The following is a 19,735-nucleotide window of genomic DNA, read 5'->3' as shown; positions in this document are numbered from 1 at the left end:
ACCTCTCATGGTTGGAAGTGCAGTAATGCAAATATTCCAAACACCAGGTACTCCCTAAATCATGGCTTTGGAATGCACTGAATCAACAAATTTACTTTGTTTTGCTTAGTTTACTTTAATGGGAGGCAGTAGGGCAGAGTGGTGAAAGAGGCAGCTCGACTGCTATTACTATTTTACAGATTATTTCACAATATTGTTATTAATAATTGCTTGTGATTGTTGATTGGCATTTTATAATTATATACACATTAAAAGAGCTTCATATGTATTAGAGATGTATTAGAGATATGTATTAGGGATAATAAAAGTATGTATGTATTCATATGTATTAGAGATAATAAAAGTAAGTTTAAAAGTATCAAAGACATGAGGGCGCCTGGGTGGCTCAGTCGTTAAGTGTCTGCCTTTGGCTCAGGTCATGGTCCCACGGTCCTGGGATCGAGTCCCACATCGGGCTCTCTGCTTGGCAGGAAGCCTGCTTCTCCCTCTCCCACTCCCCCTGCTTGTGTTCCCTCTCTATGCCTCTGTCAAATAAATAAATAAAATAAAATAAAAAAGTATCAAAGACATGATAGGGGACTAGTTTTATAAGGAAGGATTCGGGAAATAAGACTAATTATTTTGAGTAGGCTAATTCTGTTATTTCAGGAGTCTAAGAGAGTTGTTTTGGTTTGCAGAAAGACTGGAGTTTGGATTATACCTATTGGATATATTTTACATACACTTTTTTTAATAAATAAAAGATTAATAATAAAAAGATTTTATTTATTTCTTTATTTGAGAGAGAGAGAGAGAGAGAGCACGAGCAGGGGGAGGGGCTGAGGAAGAGGGAGAAGCAGGTTCCCTGCCGAACCCAGAGCCCAACCTCCAGGCTCTATCCCAGGACCCTGAGATCTGACCTGAGCCAAAGTCAGAGGCTTAACTGACCAAGCCACCCAGACGCCCCTCATATATGTTTTTATTTACTTTTCAATTGATTGAATAGGTGAGTTTTAAAAACCCTTTACTTCATCCACAGCATGATTAACATTAGTATTAGGACTGAGTCTACAATGTTTTTCCTAACGTTAATTTCATAGTTGTTTTCAGTTCTGGATGTGAAGAAGGTTAGACCTGAGGATGGCTGATTCTGAATGAACGTAGGCTCTGCTATAAGATGGCCCCATAATACCTCTACTGGAATGTTCTTTATAGCAACATCCTGATCTGCAAAATTGATAGTGAGTAGACAGTTGTAGCTTCAATCCCATAACTCTACCACAAAAATAGATTTTCAGATTCTTTTAATATGAGCGTTATCTAGATAAAACTATATCTAGGTCCTCTTTGACAAGTTACATGATTCAGTGCTTTGTTTCTATAAACTAAAGTTAGAAACTCAGAGTGACTCACTTTTCTTTTTTGTATGCATCTAAGTGTACAAGGAAATCGGACTGCTTCTGGTGTTGCTTTCTTTAAAAGAAAAAAAAGATCTGCTCCTTCTCAAGTATCCTTTTTAGGTCAGCAATTTTGAAGTGTAAGACTTATTGATATCCGAGCGGAAAGGGCTGATGCTCTGCTTTATCACGACCCTGTGAGTAGAGCTCTTCCATAGCTGAAGAAAGGAAAACATTTGTTGTACTAATACTGAATGTGCTTCCTGTGTAAAATAACCTTTAACTCTGTGGAGATCCCCCATTTTAATGATCAGGGACATAGTGGAAAGAGAAGGAAATCCAAACACCCCACTGCAGCCATTCTCCTCAACAGCAGGTCAAGCTGCAATCTTCCTCATGACAGAAATGGCTGCTGGCAGAATGTTCAACTAGGCTCCTGTTTCTCCTATTTTAAGATATGATGACTTTAATTGTTTAAAAATGTGTGTGACATTTTGACCCCGTAAGAAGGCTGGGCCACATCAATCAAGGATCATGAGGTAGATGGACCAGAGGAATCCTCTTACTCATGCATCTGTCATGGGGATTGCAGGAATCTGGTCAACTGTAGAATCAGCTTTTAAATCCCAAGCATGACTGCATGTTTCTCGATCTCCATCTGTCTGTTATAGAAACGCTACTGAGTCTGCATTGACTGCCCTGGCCATTGGAACAGTTCTGTTTATGCAGAAACTTAAAGTGGGATTTCCTACTCCGAATGAGGGGGAAATCCAGCAGTGTTCACCTAGGGAAACAAACTTCTCAAGTATATTTTCGTTTTAGAAACCCCCTGCAGGAGCCCAGCTCCTTAATTTCTGTGAAAGTATGTCTATGTGTTAGGGAAAGAAAGAGGTTAAAATATGAGTTCTGAGCTTCCCTGGTATGCTTGCACTATGCATCCCACTGCAGGACACAATCACATTCTGTCTCAGCAAACTCACCTTGAGAACTGCATCTGGTATTCCCAGAATGCAGTTAGCATTGGATGAACATGAGAGCTTCCCACAGGTCAACCAATGTCACGTCTGCCTCCGAGCTCACTTGCAGATTGCTCCTTCTTAGAAAGATATGCCTACTTTCAAAAGACATCGGAACTGATTGGAAGAGAAAAGAAAAAGAGTAATGGGGACTGATTAATTTAATCTCCTTCCCACTCTGTATTTTCTCTGTCTGTCTGTCTTTCTCTCTCTATCCCACTCTCTCCTTCTCCTTCCCACTTACATGGGCAATCCCCTCAAGCCAGATCCTCTGATTCATCTTAATTTTCATCTGTTTTGTCTCCTAAGAATGAGTGATTGGTCTCTGAGTACAGATCAAACCTAATGACACAAGAGTTGTGTATTTCACATGCCTTAGATGGCATTACTGGGTTCTAAAACTCTAGAGAAGTCTGACATGGATTTATGGGATAGTGGAAAGAACACTATCTCGATCTTAGTAGGTGTTTGATAACTATTAACTTTGTTTGACATTTGATATTTCCTGATGGGTTAAACACTGGTTAGGAATCATGAGAGCCAGGCTCTGTCAGCATTCTGCTACTAATTTGATGTATAACCTTTGACAGTCTCCCATCCTCTCTGGGTTTACAATTTCCTGGCTTTCTAAAAAGGAATTGTACTTTCATGATTCTTGAAATGGGGCATTCATGCTCCCAGACAGAAGAGTTTAGGATTGTATCAGAGGATGTACATAGCCAGAAGAGAAATACCTTCCTAGAGTTATCAATTTCACTTGAGGGTAAAACCTGAAAGTTTTGTTTTCTGTTGTTATATGAAACCAAACAAGGATATATTAGGTACTCCTGAAATGTAAAGTGTGCCCAAATTTCATGCCTGCAGTCAAGTTTTGGGTCTTGACCACAGATTGCTTCTTATTCATATTCACTTTCTTCTGCTTTTAGAAGTTCTTCAGTGGAGAACTCTGAGAAGTCCTCTCAGGTGATAGGTACTCTCCCTTTTAGCTTCTGTTTCTTCTCCTAGTCTTAAAGTGTTATCTCTTTGAAGGATCTTCCTTGTGCCCTAGGCTTAGACTACCACTTACCTGCATCTATCCCTCTCATTTAGATGTCTCTTCTGGGCTCCAAAAGCCTGTATATCTAGTTGCCTACTTGGGATTTCCTTCTCGATATCTCAAACCCAACATGTCTAAGGCAGGACTCATGACTTTCCCCCCAAACCTGGTACCCTTGCAATGTCCCATATCTGAGTAAATGCTACTACCTCCATTAAATTGCACAAGCTGGAAAATTGTGTCATCCTTGACACCTGCTGATTTCCAACAACCGATCCATCACCCAAACTTGTAATTATTGACTTCTAAATAGCTCTCAAATCCATCGTCTCTCCATCTTCAAGCTACTCTCATCCCTTGTTTTAGCCTCATTACTCCACATCTATTGTGGCCCCCTGTGTAAGACCCTGCATTTTCCTGCCTGTACCCACCTGTAACAGCTTCATTTCCTGCTCTAGCCACACTGGCCTTCTCCTATTCGCTCATATACACCAGGCTACCTCTTCTCACTGTACCTTGCCTATGTCTATTTTCACTTTCTCCTTCCTTCACTCACTTAACTTCTACTCTTCAGACTCAAGAAGCCTTTTCTGACCTTGCTGACTAGTTCCAATCTCCTTTATTAGGACCACTTATTTCTCTTTTGTGGCACTTGCTGAAGCCATAATTTTTTGTTTATTTGATTATTTGATTGATAGGGCTTCCCTCTAAGGCTGAAATTCCATGAGGACAGGAATCATATCTGGCAGGCATTGTGACCCCATAAGCCATTAGTTACTTTAATAGTAGGCACTTTAATAAATAAATATTTGGTGAATGAATGAAGTAGTTATTCACTAGCAAAGGAATGGGAAGTATGGATAAATGCCACCAATAACAATGAGTTAATATACACAGAAGAATTTTGGGATTCTAAAATGTTCAATTATTAAATTTTGTTTGGAGTGATTAGTTGGGATGTTATTTTTCAAACATCAAGTGCTGATTGTTTGAAATATATTGTGCAGATATATAAAGACAAAATGCAAAAAAGCATTTGGAGTCAAGCACTTAGAGCTTTTAACAGAATCCAATCTTTTTTTTTTAAAGATTTTATTTATTTATTTGTTAGATAGAGAGGGAGGGTGCGCAAAAGCAGGGGGAGCATCAGGCAGAGGGAGAAGCAGGCTCCCTGCTGAGCAAGGAGGCCAATGTAAGACTCAATCCCAGGACCCTGGGATCATGACCTGAGCAGAAGGCAGACGCTTAACTGACTGAGCCACCCAGGAATCCCAGAATTTCCAGTCTTTTAATTTTAATGGCTGCTATACCATTAAAACAAAAGAGCATTCAAACAAAAGAGTGGTTTTTATACATATCCATAAACCAGATTCTTCATTTCTTTTAACAATTAAAATTATTTTTCTGCACTTGCATGACTTTTGTCCAAACAAGACAAATATATTTTCACAGTGTTCCCCACTTAAAACAAATCTCCTTAAGAATTAATGGCATGACATGGGAATGCCAACAGCAGAAATAACTTTAAAATGATCTTCCTTTTACTTGTAAGACCTAAGATTTCTGTTTAAATGACAACATGAGTCACAACACTAAGTTTAAAAAGTAATCTCAATATATACAGATTTCCAAATAAATTTTCAATGGAAGGTGAAATCCTACAAGTTGTCTTTAATAAGTGATTAATCTTTTCTTACTAGTCATTAATTAAGGCATACATATGCATAAAAATAAAACAGATTTCTTCAGGTACATGATACAAAATGAGCAGCGGTTATTTGAAAAACATTGAGCACTTACTCTGTTACAATGTTCTGTTTGCATTTCACAGGGAAAAATAAAGTATTATGTTTTAAGATTATTTTGGGGCCACAGACTATCTGACTAAAGAGTAGACATTAAGCAAAAAAGGCAATTATTTTTCTCCTATAACATGAAGTCTAGGGGTAGGCAATCTGTGTTCAGTGAGGTTATCAAGAACATGGGTTCCATTTCTCCATTCTTGTTTTTATCACCTCATGATCCCACAATTGCATTCAAAGAAAGTGGTGTTATAAGGGGGTAAGGATAGGCAAGGGTAAAATGTGACCATTTTAGAGTGGCCCTCCTGTTTTATCATAAAAGTTACCACATGCCTCAAAAATTCAAGGCGGGAGAAATAAAAAGGCATTCATACCAAGACACACTGTGGTCAAATGCAGACAAAAAGAAAATCTTAAAGCAGCCAGGGAGAAAAATACAGATTACCCACAAGGGAAAAACAGACTTATGGTATACTTATCAACAGCAACAATGGATGCCAGAAGGCAGTGGAACAATATTTTCAAAATGCAGAGAGAAAATAATTGACAGGCTAGATTTCTATATCTAGCAAAACTATCTTTTATGAGGGCAAAATAAAAACATTTTCCAACAAACACAAAATGAAAGTTTACTATCACTCACCAGAGAAATTTCTACAGGATGTATTCCAGGATGAAGAAAACTCATCCCAGAAAGTAGGTCTTAGATCCAGAGCAGATAGCAAAGAAAATAATAAACACATGGGTAAATCTAGCCAATCACTGTGGTAAACAACGATAGTAATGTCTTAATTATAAGATTAAAAAATACATATACAACTAAAATGCTGGTAAAAATGGCATGTAAGTTGGGAGGAGATAATCAGGAATAAGGCATCAAAGGTCTGTACTTTGTTCAGGAGGGTAAAACACTAACTTCAAAACTTATTAAATTACACACTTTATTAGTTACATACTTTATTAAATTACACATACACATATGTACGTTAAAATTATAGAACACCTCGTAAAATATTAAGAAACAAAGGTATAAACTCCAAGCTAATAAAGAGGAAAATAGATTAAGGAAAAAAAAAACAAAAACATAAAACAATCCCCCCAAAAAGTCAAGAAGATAAAAAAAGAATATAGAAAAGGCAGAATAATAGAATGCATAAAGTAAAATGGTAGAAATGAAATTCAAATAATTAAAATAACAATAAGGGTGAGTGAGCCAACCTTTTTATCAGATTAGATAGAAAGCAAAATTTTGCTACATGTTGTTTACATGAGATGTGTAAAACAAGTTCACAGAGGAGTGACAAGTAAAAGTAAACAACATTACTAAAGATAGAGGTTTATTACTTAAGGAAAGTCCAATTCATTAGAAAAACGTAAGCATTTCTAAACTCACATACTTCTAATAAGATAGCTTCAAAAAATGTCAAGCAAAAAATGACAAAACAAGAAAAAGAAATTGACAAATACACTATGATTGAGGTAGACTTGAACGAATCCTTGCCAGAAATTGACAAGATAAAAATATCAGTAATAATAGGGATGATTTGACCATCACAATAAACAAACCAGGTCTAATAAACATATATAGATGCCTGTACCCAATAAATGGAGAATACACTTTCTGTTCCCAGGAACAGTTATAATTGACAATGTACTAGCCTAGAAAGTAAGTCTCAACAAAGGCCAAAAAATCACTATCATATAGAACACATTCTCCGACCACAATGCAATAACAAAAAATAACCCCCAAAACTTGGAAATTTAAAAGTATAATTCTAAACTGTTCATGGGTTAAAAAAGCAAAAGGAAATAAGAAAATTAGAACCAACAATAACAATTCTATAGGAAAGCTTGTGAAATACAGCTAAAGTGGTAGATGGAGGAAGTGATAGCCTTATAATACATTAATAAAAAAAGTTGAGATTATAAAAAGAACAAAAAATCTAAATAGAATAGAATAAAGGAAATAATAAAAAGACCAAAATTAATGAAATAAAACATTCAGTAGAAAGGATAACAATGAAAATGTGGATTCATTGAAAAGAAATTAATAAAACTGGCAAACCCTTAGCAAACTGATGAAGAAAGAGAACAGATACAATTTTAAGAAAAAGGAAATCATAAATACAACAGCAATTACAAAGATAAAATATTACAAGCAATTTTTAAATAAATTTAAAAACAAGTAAAATAGGCAAATTTCTGAAAATACAAATTTACAAAACTGACTTAAGAAATTTAAAATTGTAAATAAGCCTGATATTTAGCTTGTATGCAATTGTAAACTATTCTGTTTGCTTAGGGCCAGGGTCAGTTCTGATTGATTAGTGTGACCATTCAAATTGATTGCTAAATAATTTGATTACCACCCAGCCCATAACCATTAATAAAAATTTTCCCACAAAGAAAACACCAGGTCCAGGAAGTTTTATAAGCAAGTTTACCAAGATTCAAGAAAGAGATAATTCCAATTGTAAACTCCTTTAGGGTGTATAAAAGGATGAACATCCCCTAACTGACTTATGAGGCCAGTATAACTTTATACACAAAACCAGACAAGAAAAAATTATAATCCAACTTCACTCTTCATTATGGATGCAAAAATCTTCAACAAAATATAAGCAACTGTATCAAGTGATATATATACAAATATAATAACCAATTGAGTCTACTCCAGGAGTAGAAGATTGTTGTACCATTAGAGGGACGCCTGGGTGGCTCGGTCGGTTAAGCATCTGACTTCGGCTCATGTCATGATCCCAGGGTCCTGGGATGGAGTCCCACATTGGGCTCCCTGATCAGCGGGGAGTCTGCTTCTCCCTCTGCCCTTTACCCCACTCATGCTCTCTCTCTCTCTCTCTCTCTCTCTGTCTCTCTTTCTCAAATAAATAAAATCTTAAAAAAAAAAGATTGTTGTACCATTAGAAATTTATTAACACAATTTACTCCATTAATAGATTAAAAGGGAAAAATCATATGGTCATTTCAAAAGAGGCAGAAAAACATTCAAAAAAATCTCACAAGCCATTTATAATAAAAACAAGCAAAAAACTTGTAACCAAAAAGGAATAGAAAAGAACATCCTTAGCCTACCTAATAAAGGGTATCTGCAAAACATCTCCAGCAAATATAATACTTGACAGTAAAAATGTTTAAGGCATTTCCTTTAAAAATAAAGACTAAGACGGAAATAAACTATTATAATTCCCAATTACTTTATGCTGGCATTTTAGCCACTGCAGAGCATCAAGAAAAATAGCAAAGGAGTATTAGAATTGGAGAGGAAGAGACTATTTTGTCATTATTTACAAATTAAATAATTGTGTAAAACTCAAAGAATCTACCACAAATTTTAATAAAAAATGTATCAAGATTACTAGATCTAGGATCAATAAATGAAAGTTAATGGCATTTCTATATACCAGTAAAAAGCAGCTAAAAATTTTAATTTTAAAGGATACCAGTTACAATAGCACAAAATAAGGTATCTATTAATAAATCCAACAAAAATATTTAAGAAACTTCATATCGAATATTATAAATATTTACTGAATCAAGAAAAAGATAGGCAGACCCACTATCACCATTATGTATTCAACATTATTTTGAAGGTTGTAGCAAGGAAAGGAAATAATATAAATTTGGTAAAGAAGAAATTATCTTTTTGTTGATAATATGATTACATATTTATAACCCCCAAGATATGCTTTCAAAAAGGGCCTACTAGAATTAACAAGATAATTGAGTAATGTAGCTGGAAACAAGATAAATATAATACAGAGACACATATATGTATATAAACATACATAGAGATGTGTGTGCACATTGTTCTCTATATGGTAGAAGCTTTCTTAATTCACTTCTACACAACTGCGGGATTTACACAAGTTCTCAATTTCATCTGTAGAACTTACAAACTATTACCTATGGCAGGCTAAATGCCCTTACCTTGTGAGATAACCATGTATTCCACTTCACCAGTTGAGTTGTATGCTTACTAATATCCAGTTGTGCATTCTCCTAAAATTTTTTTTATGACAGGTGTACTGCTATTAAAACTAAGTAATTTAAATAAGTATTACTGAATCCAATAAATAATAATGTGAAAAGAATGAATTGTTTTTATGAAAACTGTTAGTTGTCTGCTTTAGAAAGATTCAAGGGGCGCCTGGGTGGCACAGTCAGTTAAGCGTCCAACTCTTGGTTTCGGCTCAGGTCCTGATCTCGGGGTCGTGAGATCAAGCCCCACATCATGCTCTGTGCTCAGCACGGAGTCCTGCTTAAGACTCTCTCTTCCTTTCCCTCTCCCTCTCCCTCCCCTACCCCACCCTGTACTCTCTCTCTTTAAAAAATTGTTTAGAAAGATTCAATAAAGGCAAGTTACAGTGCTGTTGGTTTCAGTGTGACAATTATAAAACAGGAGGAGGAAGTTGTAAGATTCTACATTTACATTTTACTGCAAGTATAGTTCTTGACCCATGGTAGAGAAATGTAAACTGCAAATTGTTTAGGATGCATTATGAATGTGGTTTATGCAAGAAAGATATCATGGTACTCCAAATCAGTGGACCCATACTTAAAGAAAAGGACTTTGTCCTATATAACAATATGCATAAATGAATATATATGAAATATGAAATGAATATATATATGAATACACACACATGTTTGTTGAAATATTTAAAATATGTATGCTGTATTAGTCAGGATAGGCTAGGTTATGCTGTAGTAAACCCAAGAAGAACCCCACCACCCCCCAAAAAACCCTTAAATCTCAGTGATTTAAAACCACAAAGACCCTTCACCTGGATAGCATCCAGGGCAACTATCTTCTCCATTAAGGCCCAGCATTCTAACTACTTTGGTCTTTTGACACTTCCATATCAACACATACCTCCGTAATCACCAAGACAGGGAAGATATTATGAAGAATCATGCTCCAACTCCTCAATGCTTCCATGCAGAAGTGAAAAATATCACTTCCACTCACATTTTCATTGGTCAAGATTAGTCACACAGCTATATCTAATTTTAAGAGGTAAGAAAGTATAATCTTTTTTTTTTTTAAGATTTTATTTATTTATCAGAGAGACAGCGAGAGAGGGAACACCAGCAGGGGGAGTGGGAGAGGGAGAAGCAGGCTTCCGTCCGAGCAGGGAGCCCGATGCGGGGCTCGATCCCAGGACCCTGGGATCATGACTTGAGCCAAAGGCAGACGCTTAGCGACTGAGCCACCCAGGCGCCCTAAAAGTATAATCTTCTTACACATTTAGAAGTAGAGAGGAAATGGATATGGTTGAACAGTGATGTTTATCACACACATATTATTTTCTAAGATTTCTCAATCTTAAAAGCAAAACACTGTGACAGTTTGTATTACTGATCAAAATATTTGTTGTCCTTCCTGTTGGAAGATCATTTCAATCCCATTGGCACTGTGACTTGAAGGGCCCTTTCCTGTAAAATGATTATGGATCTCTTGACATTTCAATATCAGATATGAACATATGTCTTGCTTTGGCTTATGAAATGTGAGGGTAGGGGATGTGGGACACTTCTTTGTAGAAGCTTTAAGAGCCATAAGATGCTGTACCTTGATTTCCTTCCCTCTACTACAAAGCTGCAATGTGCTTAGCAGTTACTCCGTTAGCCTGGGTCCCACAGTGAAGATGGTGTGAAGCTGATCTGCTGTCAGCTTGTGATGGACATGCAATATGAGCAGATTGTCAACACAAACCACTGAGACCTTCGGGTTCGCACTGCAGCATAATTTACCCTAACCCGACTAAAATGCACACCATCTTTATGGCACTGGTAAGAATGCTGATAGGAATAGCCAGATAGAAATAAAAACGAAAGACATATATTCCATTTGTACTAGTGATAAAAGTACAGAATACTTAAGGCTAAATTTGACAAGACAGGTTTAAGACATATGAAGAAAATTATAAAATATTACTGAAGGATATATAGCATGTGACTCTTCCCAAAATCAATGTATAAATGTTATGCAATCCCAATCATAATCCTAATGGTTTCTTTTTAATTTGATAAAAGCATTTTAAAGTTCATGTGGACTATTAGAATTGACCTATAATGTTGCTGCCAAGATTAAATGGGCTAAAATATGTTAAGTGCTTAGGACAGTATTTGGCACATACAGGCACAATAAACGTTAGCTAGTTTTGCTGTTTGCAAAACTATTTAGATCATTAGAGTGGAGAGTCTCAAAATGTATCTTAGTGTAAATAGGATTTTAATATGCCTTTGGAGGAAAATAAAATTAGATTCCTCTCAATCTATATTGAAAAGTAAGTTCCATATGAACTAAAAACAGAGTATGAGAAATAGTATTTTAGAATAAAATTTGAGAATAAATTCATATACTAGGGGTTAGGGAAATGTTTTCAACTGAAACAGTTAGCCAGGAAGTTATAAAGGAAAAGAGACATTTATTTAAAAATGTATGGGGTGCCTGGGTAGAGTAGTCCATTAAGCATCCAACTCTTGGTTTTGGCTCAGGTCCTGATCCCAGTGTTGTGAGACTGAGCCCCCATTGGGCTCTAAGCTCAGCAGAGTCTGCTTGAGATTCTCTCTCTCCCCCTCTCTTGGCCCCTCTCACTTGTGCTTGTGCACACGCTCTCTCTCAAATAAATAAATCTTTAAAAAAAGAGTACAGGGGCACCTGGGTGGCACAGTCGTTAAGCGTGTGCTTTCATCTCAGGTCATGGTCCCACGGTCCTGGGATCGAGCCCTGCATCGGACTCCCTGCTCAGCGGGAAGCCTGCTTCTCCCTCTCCCTCTCCCCCTGCTTGTGTTCCCCCTCTCGCAGTCTCTCTCTCTGTGAAATAAATAAATAAAATCTTTAAAAAAAATAAATGAATAAATAAAAAGAGAGTATAGCTGGAAGATGCCAAAAGAAAAATATTAGAGATTATGAAAAATATCTGTGATGCATAAGACAAAGGTTAACATTTATAGTATATGAGCACCTACAAATTTATAGGAAGATGAAAAACTCCATAGAAAAATGAGAAAAGGATGTGTGAATAGGCATTTCCAGGAAAGCAAATCTAAACAATAAACAAATATGAAAAACTGCTTTATCTTACCAGTAATCAGGAAGAATCACACTGAAGTAACAATAAGCCATCATTTCTCACTCATCAGATCAAAAAAAAATTAATTGTTGACAGAAATGTGCATTTACACATTCTTAATCACTTTTTACATCTATTTAAGAAAAGGATGTCTCAGAACAATCCTTTAATAAATACAGTGGTAAAGGAAGAAATTATTTTATGTTACAATTAGTCACATACAAACTACACTATTTTGTAATTTCAGGTTCTCATGGAATGTATTTTGACAAGACTTTGACTTCTGTTGCTCTTTGTATCTTCCACACTGTAGGTCCCTCTCAGCTCCGAAGAATTTTGCAACTACTTTTGGTCACTGGACAGTGTTTTTTGTTGTTTTGTTTTGTTTTTTAATTTTAATTCCACTTAGTTAACATACAGTGTTATATTCATCTTAGGTGTACAATCTAGTAATTCAACACTTCTATATATCACCCTATGCTCATCATGACAAGTACACTCCTTAATCCCCATCACCTATTTAACCCATCCCTCCATCCCCTGGACAATGTTTTTTTGACTTCATTATCTTTTTGGATCTGTGACTTGCATGATTCTTCACCTAGTTTCTCACAGGTACTTTCCTACTTAACTCCTTACTCCTCCCCTACCACATTCTGGAATTTCTCAGCAGGGTGCTAGGGCCATGGCAGTCTTAATACTTACTGTAGGAAATAAATTCAACTCGGTGCTAACTGTGCCCTGGAGCTAATTTCACCCAGTCTCAACCACCAGACCTTTGAAACATGCAGCCATTGTTCCTTGAGTCTACTGACTGTGATGATGATGTGGAGAATGGATTAGGGAACAGGTGAGCAAGGAGAGAGGCAGGCAGGCCAGCTGAAAGGCTATTACAATGTACCTAATGAAAGATGAGAGCTACAAAAGGATACAATCAGCTCCAACAAAGATGGTGAATGGAGTTTACAGTCTAACAAGAAGAGGCACATGTGAAAAGAAGAAGGGCAACAATGTATTACAGATGCTGTTATACGATTTCTGTATGTATATGCAATGGAGCACCAATCTAGCCTCCCTGGAAGGGGGAAAGCAGGACAGTAGAGCAAGCCAGGAAAGGCTTCATTAGAGGAAGTGATGCTTGCCCTGAGACACTGCAACAGAGCCTTCTGGGAAAAAAGGGGAAGATAGGAGTAAAAGTACAGGGCATGAAATTCACAACATTTTCAAAGAATTCCAAGTAATTTAATATGACCAGAGTAAAGGATTTAAGAATGAGATGAGGTTGGCAGTCAGATCACAAAAGTCCTGTTTGACACTCTAAAGAGTCTGGAATTAATCCTGTAGGGTGGGCAACAAGGAGCTATTGAAGGGCTTTAAGTAGTAGATTTGAATTTTAGGGGACAAAACATCCTTGGCAGCACTATGGAAGATGGTTTGGAGTAAGGCAGGGAGCTCTTCCTAATGACCAGGCATCAGGCAATTATTCTGTTAACCATGATATCCTATTTGTCAGGCAATTTCACTGAGGTATTTGAGAAATAATACTTTTCTTTCTTGCTGATGTAAAAACACCTAACTAGAACAATAAACAAACAGGTCTTTTTTTTTCCCTATACTCTATTGTGCAAACTTAGTTGTACACTCTAATTTAATAAATGGAGTGAGTCTGAACAGCCTTTGGCATTAATCCCAGATACTAAAACAGTGAGAAAACAACAAAACAGGGAACATAATATCTATCCATAAATCCAATTGTATGGTTAAGGTTATGGAGCACTTTAAGAGTTATGATTTCCCTGGCAAAGTATCAAAAAAACATACCTTTGAAAATTATTCAGAACAGCCATTTGGCATCCTACCATGCTGACAGAATGAAAAATGTCAAGTAAATAGCCTACGTGTAATTCACCATTCTTGAAGAAGTAAAGGAAGGATGTTTTCTAAGGCTTCAGAATGACATATTTTATTAAATAAAAACATGGTCATGAAAAAAAGCCAAGTGAAAACTTCCCAACTCACTTAGAAAACAGAGTCAATTTATTTTTTTAAGAAATAGATATATTCTGTCATATAAAAGAATATCTGAGAGCCAATCTGTTCCCAGTGGTTCTTTCTGCTCTGATTTCATTCTTTTTGCCCTTTGGTGTTTTCTAATTTTCTACAATGAACATGCATTGCTCCCATAAGGAAAAACAAAAAAACTCAAATAGACTAACCATACAATCAGAATGACTCAGGCTGTCTTTCTCAGCTTTTAGATTCTAAATTCTGAAAAAGATTAGTGTAAACTGCTTTTGAGGTAACCTCCTAGTATGCTTTGAACATAGGCAAATTTTCTCTCCTCCAGTTTTTAACTGTCTTCAAGGAACAGAATTTTGAATTTTCAAAAATATAAAAGCTTCCCCTCAATTATTCATGCCACTGGAGGAGAAGATTGACCCTAGTATTCAAAAACAGCATCTGAATCGAAAATATCAGGTGTACATGCATATTTTATTTGGTTCTATATGCAACTATATGTTTTTGGCAGATCTGCCTTCTGAATTAAATTTTTCTTTAGCTAGTATTAACGTGACTCTATGCTTCTACACGTGGGCTGGTAAATGAAGGGTAATAGAAATGGGGCTAGCACTTAAACTCTGTTGCAAATAATCTACAACTCCACAGATTAGAATAAAGACTCTTTATGATGAAAGTATAAACCACTTTTTCAAAAGCATAGACCTGAAATAGGGCTACAAAAGCAGGGAACATGGAATGCTAACCTCTGCAATGCAGATGTAAAATAGTAAAATAAAACACCTGGATTCAAGAGTCCACTTTAGCACTTATTTTCAATACCCAGCTTTTCATATTCAGAGGACACTCTTTTAAAAGCAGCTCCATCTGAAATCATAGTCAGCAAGTATTTCAGAAGAAATATGAAACACTCATCTCTTAGGGTTAAGGAAAAGGGTCTGTCAAATAAACTGGGTGTAAAGTATTTCTCCATCCCTTAACACTTATGAAGGGACTTGCAAAGAGTTGTGTAAATATCATTTATCTGAAATTAAGCACTCTGAACCTTCCCCAACCCTACAAGAATTTAGATCATTTAAAGAAGAGTTGGGTGTACTATTTATAATTTATAGATTCTATTCAGGTCCTCTGAGCCATAGTAACTTTCTTATTAGTTGAGATTTGTACCACCCCTTCACAAAAACTCCCTCCCCAACCTCATAGGGGAACACAATATCTGAAACTTACACAGCCATACAATGTTCTAGTTAATAGGTACCTTAGGGAGAATATGATTTACAGAGTTTTTACACTAATTATTTCTCCCTCCCATCTTTCTAAAAAAATGGAGCTCTCATGCTTCTCCTATGCTAAACTCTGAGGGAAAACCATTGCCACCAACCCTTGTCGCCCGACCCTCTCCAAATCCCCCCATTCTGCTTTCAGAGCTCAAAAGAATCCATCTGGCTAAGAACTGTCAGAGACAGGGAGGAAAAAAGACCAAGCAGGATTGGCCAGACTTTGTAGCTGGGAGGGGAGGGGAAGGCTGGGCACGTTGTGCGCGCATGCGTGCGCGCACACACACATCTGTGGCTCTTAAAGTGAGTGATGTCAGAATTGTAGACTTTTTGGTGAGGTGCCAGTTTTTGTTGAGTCTAGCCCTGAGACAAAGGAGATAATTGGAACCAGATAAGGATTTAGGGCCTTAGCTTATAGTGCTGAGCTTTAAGGTTGTTCACCAGGCCCAGGGAAGTGCTTCTGGAAACTTCTTCAAATAAGTTTTCTTGGATCACCCATGTCCACCTCCACCTATTTCCCAATCATATTAGCCTAGTGTTGTCTATTAGCCACAACTATCCATTCATCTGTTCTTTCCCACACTTTTCATTCAACATTTACTGGTGCTTTCTGTGTGCCAGATACAGATACAGTAATGTGTAAGGCATAGCCCCTGACTGCAGAAGCTTGTTGAAAAGAAATAGATAGATGTGGAAATAGATCAACACAACGAAGTGCTAAAGGTTATGCTAGTGTATCGGTCACATCAACTGCATAAAGGAGAGAGCCTTGACTTCTCTACCCCCTGTACTCCTCTGGTACCATTAAATGCTCAGCCCCTGAACCTGCTACTCACTGGTCTTCCTTCCACAAAGCCTGCTACTAAGCCCCTTAGAACATTCAACTAGACCTCCCTAGTTTATTGCAACTAGATTTCCCAGTATTTTTAAATTTGTCACAAGTTCTCTTCCCACATCTTAGCCCTAACTGAAACCTATCTTTCTCATAAATGATGCCACTTTCCTCAAAAGCCTGTCCAGTGATGTCTACTCCTTCTCCCACTTTCCCTAACTCACAGAGTAAGAAAAATGTCAACCCAACTTCTTGCTCCCCACTTTACTGCTTGATCATTTGTCATTCAACTACCTTTTCTTTGAAATGCATGCATTTGTGGGGCGCCTGGGTGGCTGGATCAGTTAAGCATCTGCCTTCTGTCTTGGCTCAGGTCATGATCCCAGGGTCCTGGGATCAAGCCCCCACATTGGGCTCCCTGCTCAGTGGGGAGTCTGCTTCTCCCTCTCCCTCTTCCCCCTGCTCAGGCTCTCTCTCTCAATAAATAAATAAAATCTTTAAAAAAAAATGAAATGCATACATTTGCTTTACACCATCCTTTCTTTACTTTTGAAGGGATGAGGACTCAACCAATCCATGGGCATTTTTCAACTCAGCATGCTTTTACACCAACCCGAGCTGTTGCCTGGCTATCTTCATTCACATGCTCTCACCCATGTTTCAACAGCAGCCTGCATTCTAGATGGGTTTCTTCTGCTATGTTCAACAACATGCATTCAACAAATATTTTTGCCAGAAAAGCTTAAGAGTAAAGTCAAGGAAGACAACAAAAAGTAAAGTAAAATAGAGTACTTGTGCTACAACGCACATGAGCCTGTTTCTTATGTAAAATGTGGATAATAGTAGTACCTACCTCATAGAGTAATTGAAGATTAACTGAAACAAAAAGAACTAAGAATAGGGCCTGACATATAGCAGATGTCTATCCTCCAAACCATATTACATAAAGCCTAAGCGAACATATTAACCCATTCTAATATCCAATCTAACTTAATTCTTTAAACTACTTTAGCACACTCAACACTGACTTGTATTAGTTAATGCTGTAACAAACCTTTTTAGGATATAAATATGGGTGTGTGTATATGGCTCAAAATAAGGCAATTTTCCTCCTTGCTCTTCTACTGAAATTACCTTCACAATCAGTCACCAAAGATCTATTTTTGAGACTTCATGGTCTTTTAAAAGCTATCTTAAAACTACTTTCTAACCTTTCTTTTGAACTACTTTTCAACCGCTCAACACTTTCTTCCCCTTTGGATTCTATGATAGCACTTTGATTTTTCTTCTGATTCTCTGACCATCTCTTTTTTGTCTCCCCAGCAGGCTCTCTTTCCAATGGTTGCCTCATGAATTCTAGTATTTCTTAAGGTCCATCACTACTTTTCACTGCTTCTCAAAGTCTCTGCAATGTGCTGTGATACCTTTCTACCCTTATCTCTTCTGTGGACTACTGCAACCCTCTAAATGGTATCTTGGTTCCTAGTTTCTCCCAATTCCAGTATATTCTTCATGCTGCCACCAGAATAATTTTTTTTAACGTCAAATGTTTGTGAAAAGACCTCCATTATTGCCTATTTTCTCCAAAAAAAGAAAAAAAAAGGAAAAGGAAAAAAGGGGGGAAAAAAAAAAAAGCCCCAAGCCTCAGCACACCATACGGGCCCTTTACTTTACCCCCAACCAATCCTTCCAATCTCATTTCATCTTGTTCCATCTACTCCCCCAGAACTCCAAACACATGGAAATCCTCATTGTTCATATTACAACATGCCTTTTTGCAAATCTCTGCCTTTCCACATTTCCTCTTCCTCAAAAGCCTATTTTCCCTGTTCCCAACCACTTCCTGATCCAACTCCTTTCTCTATTAAGCATTTACCACATTTATTTACCATGTCTATTCCCCCAAGAAAATAAAAGCATCTCAAGTATAGGGAAATGGCTTTTTCTTCTCTTTAGCTCCAGAATCCTATGCTCAACAAAAACTTAACTAAATTGTGAGGAATCAACAACATTAAAATGATTTCTTTTTAAGAGTTGCAGTTTTAAAATTTCTCCTCAGGTGGACTGAGTGAAAGGAATAAGATGCAAGTGAAACATTCAAACTCAAATCTCAAGGTAGATATGGAGAGACAGAAGATAAGGACAGCAGTGCAGAATATTCAAAATCTGGGCTATCCTGGAACTTCAAGGTTGTAAGACCAGGGCTGTAGATATACAGAACATGTCTGACCTTATCGCCTCCCTCCTCAGAAATCCTTCAATGGCTGTTTAAAGTTAAAGCCTCATCCTTAATTGGCACAGAAGCCTCCATAATAAACTTGCCTCCACCTACTTAGCCTCATCTCCCACTACTCTCTACCGTACTTTCTGAACTTCAGCCACACAGACCTCCTTTCCCATTTTTTTACCTAAGCAAATGCCAGTAATGTTCTTTCATATATTCTCCTACCTCAAACGAGTTCATTCTATCCCTTCACTATCAGCCCAAGGATTCCTTAAGTTACCTCCATTATACAGTGACAAGAGTATGAGTCCATTTTATCACATTATATTTGGAAGACAACACAGTATAATGTTATGACAATGGATTATGGGTTCTTCGGCATATTTAACTTTTGTCTTGCTTTCCTTGACCGTAAAATTGAGACAACAGTAGTACCTACTACCTAAGATGATTGAAGGGATTAACGGAGATAGTTCATGTAAAGCACTTACAATTGTGTTGCTATAAATAGAAGGCCAATCTATGTAATTATCAACCGTACTTCATTCGGTATCACCCTTCCCCGCACCCCCGACGGTTCCGCGGCTCCTCTAGCCCAGGAACCGCATCAGCCTGATTCATTTCTGTATTCTTAGCCTCGGCACAGGATTCTGAACATAGCAGGCCTTCGACATATGATTTGTAAAAATGAACTGGCAAAGCCTCGTGTTCTACTTTTGCCTTACTAGCTGAAAGACTGCAAATTATTCATCCCACCTATGCTTAGTTTACCCTCACGAAAAATGTAGTATCTACTTCAGCGAGCTTTTGTATTAAATAAGGGGATGCATCTACCAAAGCACACTGCACATCTTCAAATACTGTACCAACGGTAGACGTTTATTATTAATCAAGCGGAGGTCCGCGTCTTCCCTCCTCTTCGGCACGTCTCGTCCCGAACCCGCCCTCCTCGCAGCCCACACCCTTACTGCGCCCTTGGCCCCGGGTCCCTCGGGACTTCAGGCGTGGGAGCCCCGGCCCCGCGCGGCTCCCTCCCGGCGCCCCGCGCCCTCC

General features: G+C 37.5%; 1 long non-coding RNA gene across 1 annotated transcript in view; it reads right to left on the bottom strand.

Annotated features, from left to right (window-relative positions):
- LOC118009552 overlaps window positions 1–19,636 on the bottom strand; it is a 28,709-nt gene extending 9,073 nt beyond the window's left edge. The window contains exons 1-2 of the long non-coding RNA XR_004678972.1: window positions 19,549–19,636; window positions 2,357–2,509 (exon numbers count right to left, since the gene is read on the bottom strand). This is a non-coding gene — a long non-coding RNA (uncharacterized LOC118009552). The remainder of the gene's footprint in view (window positions 1–2,356; window positions 2,510–19,548) is intronic.
- Between the last annotated feature and the right edge of the window lie 99 nt (window positions 19,637–19,735).

Source organism: Mirounga leonina, unplaced genomic scaffold (assembly GCF_011800145.1).
Source record: "Mirounga leonina isolate KUSES-001 unplaced genomic scaffold, KU_Mleo_1.0 Mir_127, whole genome shotgun sequence".
Taxonomy (NCBI): Eukaryota; Metazoa; Chordata; class Mammalia; order Carnivora; family Phocidae; genus Mirounga; species Mirounga leonina.
The sequence above is the reverse complement of the archived record's forward strand: the minus strand, read 5'-3'. Positions and strand labels throughout refer to the sequence as shown.